A 9,713-nucleotide genomic window follows, 5' to 3' on the forward strand; every position below is an offset into this window, starting at 1 on the left:
ACGCTCCCCCGTTGACTCCACCTGGGCCTCCCGCTTCAGCGGAGTGCTGGAGTTGACGGTAGAGCGCTCGGCCGTTGATTTATCATGTCTAGACTAGATGCGATAAGTCAACCCCCGCTGGATTGATTGCTGCTCGTCGATCCAGCGAGTAATGTAGACAAGCCCATACTTTTCTATAGGATGACACAGAATTATCAGATAAGGGTCAAAGTTTCAGATTGGGGTAAATTATATTTTTCAATCTGCTTCAAAAACACTGATCATTTTTCTTCAAACCTTGCAAAAATATTTCCTTTTGCCTTCAGTCCAAGTCTGGCAACTTTCAGATCCAACAAGCTTTCCAAGTCACAGTTATTCATAGATTTTTAAAACCAAAGGGGCAATTTATGGATCTTCTACTTTGACCTCCTGCATAACGAAAGCCATAGATTTCATCCAGTGATTCCTGCATCTAGCTCAACAACTTGTGGTTATTAGAGAGTGGGATTAAAATAGGGTTTTATAAAGGAACACTATTTTTTCAACACTATTATGGAAAGTAATATCACTGCATCTTCATAATCTACCGATTTTATTATCAAGAAATGCTGAAAATTGAACCATTCTACTTCACAGACTGACCTCTGGCTCTGGAGTGCTTCAACCTCTACGACTATAATAATTTATATTGTCTAAAGTGGAGTTCGTGCTATGAAACCAAACTAAATGCAAAGCTTATCCAAATGGACACCCATTTAGACATGGACATCATTTAGGACATCAATGGACATCATTTAGAGTTCCTGGCTCTTAAAGAGAGAGTTGAAAAGATTCCATTCTGAGGTTTCTACTCCCACTTTAGATTAAGAACAGAAGACAAAAAGTAGTAATAAGAGGTAAACATTTTGAAGGGCATGAGGCTTTGTAAATTCTTGCATTTACAAACACACACACACCCCCAATTGTGGGCCAAATTTGACCCAATCATGTTCATTTAAAGACATTAAACCTAGTGAACAAAATTTTCCAACTCGTATATTGAAAGTTAGGTGCCTAAATATAAATTTTAGGTGCCTAAATTCAGGCACCCAAGGTTAGAAATTTTGGCCAGCAGTTCAGATGAGAGTTGAGTGGAGAAAGGGAATTCTATTTCTTGGAGGATGTTAATATTTCAAAATTTGGTTTTATTCCTATTTCAAAACACCCCCACTTCAAATTTTGGAATTCTCCAAAAAGGGAAAGCTCTGGGGTCCAGGACTCCAGGGCAGTCCACCTGGCAGGCTGCCCTGAAGCCACAAACCCTGAAAGCCCTGGGGTCCTCAATTCAGGGGCCACCTGCATGGCGGGCTGCACCCAGAGCTGCAGACCCTGGAAGCCTTCGGAGACCAGGCTGCTGAAGAGGCGCAAGTGCAAGAGCTCGGAAGCCCTGCTCTACAGCACCCCATCAAGTGAGCTGTAGAGGAACCTAGGAAACTGGGAGCCTTGGCTTCCAGGCTTTTGGCTCCCCAACATGCCACCAAATGGCAAGCTGGCAGGAAACTAAGGGCATTTCAATTTAGATGAATCTGCATTCGCGAATGGAAAATTTTCTACCAGCTCTAGTACTAATGGCTTTCAAGGAAATCGTTCAGTCAAATCTTTCAAACAAATGTGGCCTGATTTTCCAAAGTGTGGTCCCTCTGAAGCATCCGGCACTGGCTAATCTCAGAAAACAGGATATGGGACTAGACAGACCACTGGTTTGAGCCAGTATGGCCAATCTTATGTTAAGGTAATATCCCAACAGCTCCTGTTGACTTTACTGAGCCCATTTTCAAAATGAGCAACTTTCCTTTATTTTAAAAATATTTATTTATTTTTGGTAACTAGCTTTAAATTGCCTAAATCTAAAAATTTCAGCCACAGTTCATACATAACCTCTGTCCAGGTTTCTTTAAAAGCGGCAAAGAGTCCTGTGGCACCTTACAGACTAACAGACGTATTGGAGCATAAGCTTTCGTGGGTGAATACCCACTTAGTCATGTAGTTGAAATTGCCAGAGGCAGGTATAAATATGCAAGCAAGAATCAGGCTAGGGATAACGAGGTTAGTTCAATCAGGGAGGATGAGGCCCTCTTCTAGCAGTTGAGCTGTGAACATCAAGGGAGGAGAAACTGCCTTTGTAGTTGGCTAGCCATTCAGAGTCTTTGTTTAATCCTGAGCTGATGGTGTCCCATTTGCAAATGAACTGAAGCTCAGCAGTTTCTCTTTGAAGTCTGGTCCTGAAGTTTTTTTGCTGCAGGATGGCTACCTTTAAATCTGCTATTGTGTGTCCAGGGAGATTGAAGTGTTCTCCTACAGGTTTTTGTACACTGCCATTCATAATATCTGATTTGTGTCCATTTATCCTTTTGCATAGGGACTGGTTTCTTTAGTTGCCTTTCCTTTGCATTAATGACTACAATTCTTTTCTTTTGAAATCTTTTGAAAGTTCTATATTGTTTAATGTGACAGTTCAACCACATCAAGAAATTATGGAAGTCAGAGGTCAGTTCTGGCAATAGGAACAGGACATCAAAGTCAATCTGACATACTATTTGTAGACAGCTCTTACTGTACTTCCCAAGCAGGTCTGACCTCAGCTACCGGGCATGGGCAAGCATTTACTTTTCCTCAGGATACAAGCTACTATATGGTGATAACAGTGAAGAACATTATGGAGGTGATCATCAAGAAACTTAGAACCTGGTCCAAACCCACTTAAGTCAAAGGAAAGACTCCAAGTACTTCACTGTGATTTGATCTGCTCCTTAAACATGCACCTCATTTTATATTTTGACTAATCAGAGTCAAGCCTTGTCTGTCTGAATTTGTCAGGCAACTCCATAAACATACAGATGCATAAAACCTCTACTAGATACAGTTCTAGGAGTGGTTCCCCAGATAACTGGATAATACGACCATGTATTAATATAGTCTGAATGTGTCTTATTCCATTATAGTCCTTCCTTCTCTACACATCCACATTTTTAAAAGGAAAAAACCCCAAACAAACAGAAACCATTGCAGCCAGAGGTTTTAGCTAATCATCTTTGCAAGGGTAATATGATTGCGAGTATGGGACATGATGCTACCACCCTTACCTCACGTGAGCAATCTTTATGCACACGAGTAGCTCCATTAAAATCAATGAGGCTATCTGTGAGCATTTAAGTGTTGCAAGACTGCATCCTGTGTTTCCATGCACCATCACACATAGTGATGAGAAAATGCTGTACCACGAGCCAAATGTGACTATTTTGTTCCAAAACTGGTGAATGTGGTTGAGGTTGTTATGGAAAACAAAATTAACCTACTCACTACTGAAGGAAAAAGAGCGAGCTCATGACTAATCTTTTCAGTTTTTGGTATTGACAGGATTTACACAGCCATACTGATTTTTATAAAAATAGTAAATCGTATTACCTCTATGCTGCAAGACCAAAGATGCACAACGATACCTTAATACAGATTAAATAAAAATAGCACTACCTGAGTCAATCTGAGGATGATAATGCTTTGTAATCCCACACTATTAAAGGATGAACATTTGCATAGCAGTGAATCAACATGAGATACTTGCAGTAGGATACAATTCTCTTTTTGTTTCTTATACTGTACCAATATTCATGCAAAATTGGAAGGAGGAAGGTGTGTGTAGTAGGTTCAGTATGTGGAGAAGAAAAGCACTGCTGTTAGAGAATGCCAAGCTCAGTATCTTTCAGTTCTGAAATATTAGCCCATAATTACATTGTCAGCAATACCATCGCTATATTACATTTTCAAGCAAGGTGGTCTCTGAGTTAGTGCATTTATCCTTAAAACACTCCCTGAATAAACTGCAAATTTGTAGAGCTTTTTCAGCATTGAAAAGATCAAGAAGTTTCCAGGAGTTGATATTGCAAGTCCCTTCATTAAAGTGAAAAATATGAAGCATGCATGGTGTGTTGCATATCCACCCTAATTAAAAAAATTATTGAATTATTCAAGGAAACATGCAAAAATGTGATATATATTAAGTACAATACAGAAGAGCTTGACTAGTGAAAATATTAACAAAACTGAATTATACAATGAACATGAAGAAATGGGAAAGAAAAAGGAAAGGAAAGAAGCTGGATACAGGAAGAAGAGCAGAAATATGAATAAAAATACATTCTTCATTTAGTAAATAAGACAGGAATGGTCCCAATATAAGATTAAATTGGCCTAATTACTTTGTAATATAGCAGATGGCCAGGTCTGTTATGGTTAAGGTTTATCTATACACATTACTCTCTTACATAATATTCTTCACTTCAATGGTGGTGTGAGCCACTTGTTTATGCTAGGCTTTCAGTACTTAATTTATCCATGTTGGATATCCAGCTCTTGTAGTTCCTACCAAAAGGTGGCAAGAGATAAATACCAAAAATGTAAAGTCAATGGAATTTTCTTTTCAAAAAAATTTGTGGTATATTCTTTACCTTTTTATCAGCTGAAAGGCAAAATGTAGCATGAGCTGCATTGCCACATGGAGGAGGCAGTGGTGCCTTAGGACATGTCTACTCATATAGCACTGCAGTGGCACAGGTGCAGTGGTGCATCTGGTGAAGACACACTATGCTGAAAGGAGAGAGCTCTCCCATAGGCATAATAAAACCATCTCTATGAGCAGCAGACGCTATGTCAGCAAGAGAAGCTCTCCCACCAACAGCACTGTCCACATGGTGTTTATGTTGGTGTAATTTATGTCACTCAAGGGGGCGGTTTATTCTTACCCCTAAGCGACAAATTCTGTAGACAAAGCCTTATACACCTAAGCCAGTCCTCTGGCTGACTTGAGCTGGGGCCTGAGCTAAGAGAAATCAAAGGGAAAGAGAGACACCCCAATGCAAAGACTGAAGAATGGAGTTTGCCAACTGAGTTTCACAATGGGAACTCCAAAGTGGGGGGAGATCTGCAAGAAGAAGAAATACTTATCTTTGTTCTAGCATTACCACAGAGTAAAGTAAAGGTGAAGGAAACTGTTCATGACAGGGAATGAGTGGGTAGCATTAAAAGAGGTGCTCTGGGTCCTCCAACTTTTAGGGCTTTAGAAGAAGCAGGCACAAATTAATCTAGTTCTCAGTGAACAAGGGACCATGTTAACTACTGGCAGACTCAGAGGTCATGGGCTGAATTGGCAAGGACCGATATTACCTTCTCATATCCAGAAGTTTCCCACAATCCCAAATCAAGGAGGAGGAAAAATAGGAAGAATCAGAGGTTGCATTGCCTAGGGTGACCAGGATTTAATCCTCGAGCTAGGGAGTGATGTTTGTAGGGAATGAGAGTTCAGAGACTCTCAGGAGGGTTTGGACTGCTAGACAGGCATGTTAGGGTCCAGGAACACTCAGGGACATGCGACTACTGGGAAGATTAAATGGCACTCCCCTTCCTACAGGTCCCACCTCTTCCACCACTTTATGCTTTAGCAGAGTCCAAATTATTTGCTTTTCTGCTGCCTCCTCCTTTCTGATTCCATCACACTAGAGGAATATATAGCTACAGTGTGCCAGTGAGCAGAAGGAGAGAAAGAATAGGGCTGTGCAGAGAGGGGGAACAAGTTGTACTGCCGGCCAGGAGAAGATGGGTAAAAAGACTTAATCTAGGAGGGGCTATCCAGTAGGAGTAGTTGTATGGGCAATGGGCAGTTTTTAATTAAACTGGGTGCTGGGGTGCAAAAAACTTCCACACAACTTCCCCAAAAACCCAGACTCAGGAGCACTGACTGCAATTCGAGATAATTCCAGTACAACCAGGGTACCTGGTCACTGTAACCTACCATTTCCTGGGCTGTAGATAAAGGGTTTTATTTCCATTACTATCACTGTCAGTCCTGTGATATTTCATGGGTAAGAAGTCAACCTAATACCTCATACACTCTTCCATTTGGTACAATTTTCCAGATATAGGGGCATCTTTACTATCCCTTTAAGATAAGGACAGCTCAGTTTTTGATTAAAGTGTTTAGGAAAGTCAGTTTATTGCCAGGATAAATCTCTCTTGCTCTGGATTCTGCAAGCGCTTTTCGACTTCTAGTTCTATCATTCTGAATTTAAGAACTTGCTAGTTCTGGTTGTAGGTTTCAGTGCTGAACCAGAGATCTTTCTCCATACACTCTGGAACTGGAAAAAGACTGATTAAGCCAAGCAGCCCATTTACCTGCAAGAAAAAAAATTTGCTTTCGGTGATGTTTGCAGTGTTTTGTCCTTCAGATCTCACAGTACTAGATCTGGCCGTTACCAGCTCCAGAACGGTGTACACACACCACTGCCTCACGCCCCTACCCTCTCTCAGCCACTCATTCATGCAGATTATAGCAATTCCCTCCTCTATCACCTCTGAGAATCACTCTCACCAAGTCCCCAGTCTATTCAGACTAATGCTGCAAACATGCTCACCGCCAAGAATACACAAGACTGCTTTCCCCAAACCTCATCCAAAGAAACCTCCCAAATTCTGTCTTCTGGATTTCAAAACCCTTCGTGGCTCCTATGTCCCTCAATCTATACTATATCTGATCTCATTCTCCCAATACCTTCACTTGCTGCCTCCTCTCAGACCCCAACCCAATCTACTTTGTTGGAGGTTGATCCTCTGCTGCTGCTTCTGACCAGCTATGCAGCTCACCAATCCTAAACAAAACAAAAACAAAAAACAAAAAACACCAGCTTGATACTCACCTTATCAACACTACCAACAGCAGCTGTTGGTTCCCCACACTGGTGGTTACCAGTTCCCTATGCATCTCCTAGTCTATTAACCCCCCGCCCCCGATCCCCATTATATCTAGCGACCATTGCAATGTCTGTGCATTGTGAGACATTTGAATGAATGACATGCAAACATTATTACACCAAAATAAGCCATCATATCTTACACACGCACACACACACAGAGTAAATACAGGCATGGCACATCACGGAGTCTCATTGCATTCCTGTTTATACCTGATATCGTTCCTCTGTGAAACATCAAGTCACATGGAAAAATAGATTCTAAAAACAATAAATTAAACCAGAAGGGCCCAATTTTAAAACATTCAGTGTGTCATGTTTCGAGCATCACAAATACATTTCTGGAGGTGTATCATGTAATCATTAAGCTTCTTGCACAACACAATTAAATCTTGTGAAAACCCTGTAAGAGCACGTGCAGCATAATGTAATGACAGATTGTTCACCCCATAAATGCCAATTAAATTACAGTTCTAAAACTGCCAGTTTTATTCAGAAAGCTATTCGCCAACACAAAAATTGAAATTGGAAAGAGTTTAAAGCAGGGATTAAAAAACTTCAATGTGCAAGATCACAAATGCATCATTTGGAGTGCATTTTATTAATTCAGTACTTATTAACTGGAGATTTACTGGTATGTCAAATCAAACTGTAAGGTTACAGATAGCAGAATGCAGATGAATTTTATTCTGTTCTGAAAAAAATACACAAAGGTAGAGCTTCGTTAATCAAACTTCACACAGAGAGCTCATCAGTAAAATTCTAATACAAAGCTGTATAAATGCAAGACTATTAACACTGCACAATAGAAGTCTTTAAAGTCAAGAAATACAGAAGGAAAGATTCCTATACCAATGTTAATTGAGCTGTTCTGCTCACATAGGCCCCAATTCAGCACACATTTTAACCACATGACTAACTTTAAGTGCATAAAGAGTCCCAGTGGGACTACTCATTTGCTTAAAGTCAGGCATATGGTTAAGTAGATTGTTCAATCAGGGCCTATACCATAGCACCCAATCTGGAAAGCACATAAGCACATGATTAAGTACTTCCCTGAATTGGGACCATAATGTTTTTCCTATTCAAACATAGATATTAATATATTACTGTTTAGGCTATACAACATATACATTGAAGTGTGCAATGTGGAGAGTTACTATTGCTCTAGGAAACCACCAACTCAAAATTTGAACTTTTTTTCCAAATCGAATAAAGTAATTTCAGGTACTACATATGCCTCTGAGTGCCCCACAAACTTTCAGGGGGTTACAATATATTTCACCTGCCATGTTTTTCCAATATCCTGTAGCTTGTGAAAATCCTATATAAGGAACGGGAAAAATTAACATTTTCACAAGCACCTCAGTGACTTCGGAGCCCATGGGCTGGTCTACACTGAAAGCTGTACCAGTGTAATTATGTCAGTGAAAGGTGTGACTTTTTGCTGATATAGTTAGTGCAGTAAAAGCCCTAGGATGCACACAGTATAAAAAGTGCTTTATACTGGTACTACATTTCCTGAACCAGAATAAGCTATATTGGTATAAGCACTTCTATATTGACATAACTGTGCCCACATCGGGGAGTTGGGAGAAGAGGGGTTTGCTGCTTTAACTACACACATATCCGAAGGCGTTAGCCATTGGAGATGTCTACTTAGACTTAAGCCACAAGTTCAAATCCTAGTAGGCTTGACTCAATCCTTTGTCCTATGTAGAAAATTAGGGTGTCATGCATTATGTGTGGGGGTCTTTGTGAAAGAACTTAATTGATGTCCTGTCTGTTCTGCATGGACAAATGTAATGGCTCTTTAGTAAGAGTAGGGGTTCTTGGCAGAAATTCATCCCCTCCAACATGGACACACAAAATATTGTGCAGCATGCTGTGCAAAAGAGGTTGCTGCATTTCAGTTGTGCTGCGCGTGGACACTCGTGAAATACACTGGGATCTTCTGTAAAATAAATATATTTATTTTACAGAAGGGGAGGTGGTCCAGTAATTAACTAAGGTTGAATTTCCCAAGTGTTTTAATCTATCTGAACACACGATCACTTTAATAGCTTGTATCCTGTGCACTGGGGAAATGAAACGCAAGGATAAACTTCCTGAGCAATTAATGTGTAATGATATAATTGTGTTAATCTTATTGGGAAAAATTTAGCATTGAAAGACGAAATGCAGTAGCAACAACTACACATTTATTCAGAAACAGTAAGAGAGAATACTACTGACCAAATCCACCACTGGTAGCTAAACTGATTCACATCAGTTTAAGAGCTGGCTCTGCGTGTGCATAATGTGGCCACATTAACATTTCTGTAGGAACCTTACCTTTTCACATTTGCTGACTATTTTAATGTTTCGTTTACCTAATTTTAACTACATAGAGATGTACGGCATACATGAGTATACTATGAAGACACAAGCCACATTAGTCAGAGGCAAGAGTGAGTTATTCCAAACTTTAAAATTCCATTCTGTTCAATTTAAATAGGTTAGTTATGTTCTCAAGGAAGTCGTCCTTTGAAATGGAAAGGAGGACTTTGGCCTCATGGGGCAGCATAGACTATTAGATCTGAATACAAACTAATTTGTACAAATTTCCCCCACTGGAGATACATTAGCTTAAAAAGATAAAACTTAATTACTGAATTCTCAGGAAATTCATTCTGGTGTGAAGATAAAAGTTTGTAACATTGATGTAAAAAGACCAGACTTGTCCTTCAGGTCAACAATTAATGGCATCCTGTCTATAAGTGTGACCCCAAATTTGGCTCAATGCAGAGGATTAATACTTGCTGCAAGCCAAGTTTTGAAGCTTACATTTTCTGTTCTTTCAGATCACTAGGTGCTTTGAATGGGGCAGAAAAGAGGGAGAAAATCACCCTTACCTCTTATCTTGAATCTCTTCAGAGCAATTCAGATGCATTCACTTGCCTGAAAGAAAAAGCA

The 9,713-nt window shown here is 40.0% G+C and overlaps 1 protein-coding gene across 4 annotated transcripts in view; it reads right to left on the reverse strand.

The window, feature by feature from the left end:
* The window catches only part of HPCAL1 (hippocalcin like 1), a 103,278-nt gene that overhangs the window by 71,754 nt on the left and 21,811 nt on the right, over positions 1-9,713 (reverse strand). For 3 of the 4 annotated variants that reach the window (XM_037894064.2, XM_043542259.1, XM_043542260.1), the window contains one exon: positions 9,653-9,698. The exons of the other annotated variant lie outside the window; for it this stretch is intronic. The gene's annotated coding sequence lies outside the window, so the exon portion shown is untranslated. The remainder of the gene's footprint in view (positions 1-9,652; positions 9,699-9,713) is intronic. 4 annotated transcript variants of the gene reach the window in all.

The sequence above is a fragment of the Chelonia mydas genome, chromosome 3 (assembly GCF_015237465.2).
Source record: "Chelonia mydas isolate rCheMyd1 chromosome 3, rCheMyd1.pri.v2, whole genome shotgun sequence".
Classification (NCBI taxonomy): domain Eukaryota; kingdom Metazoa; phylum Chordata; order Testudines; family Cheloniidae; genus Chelonia; species Chelonia mydas.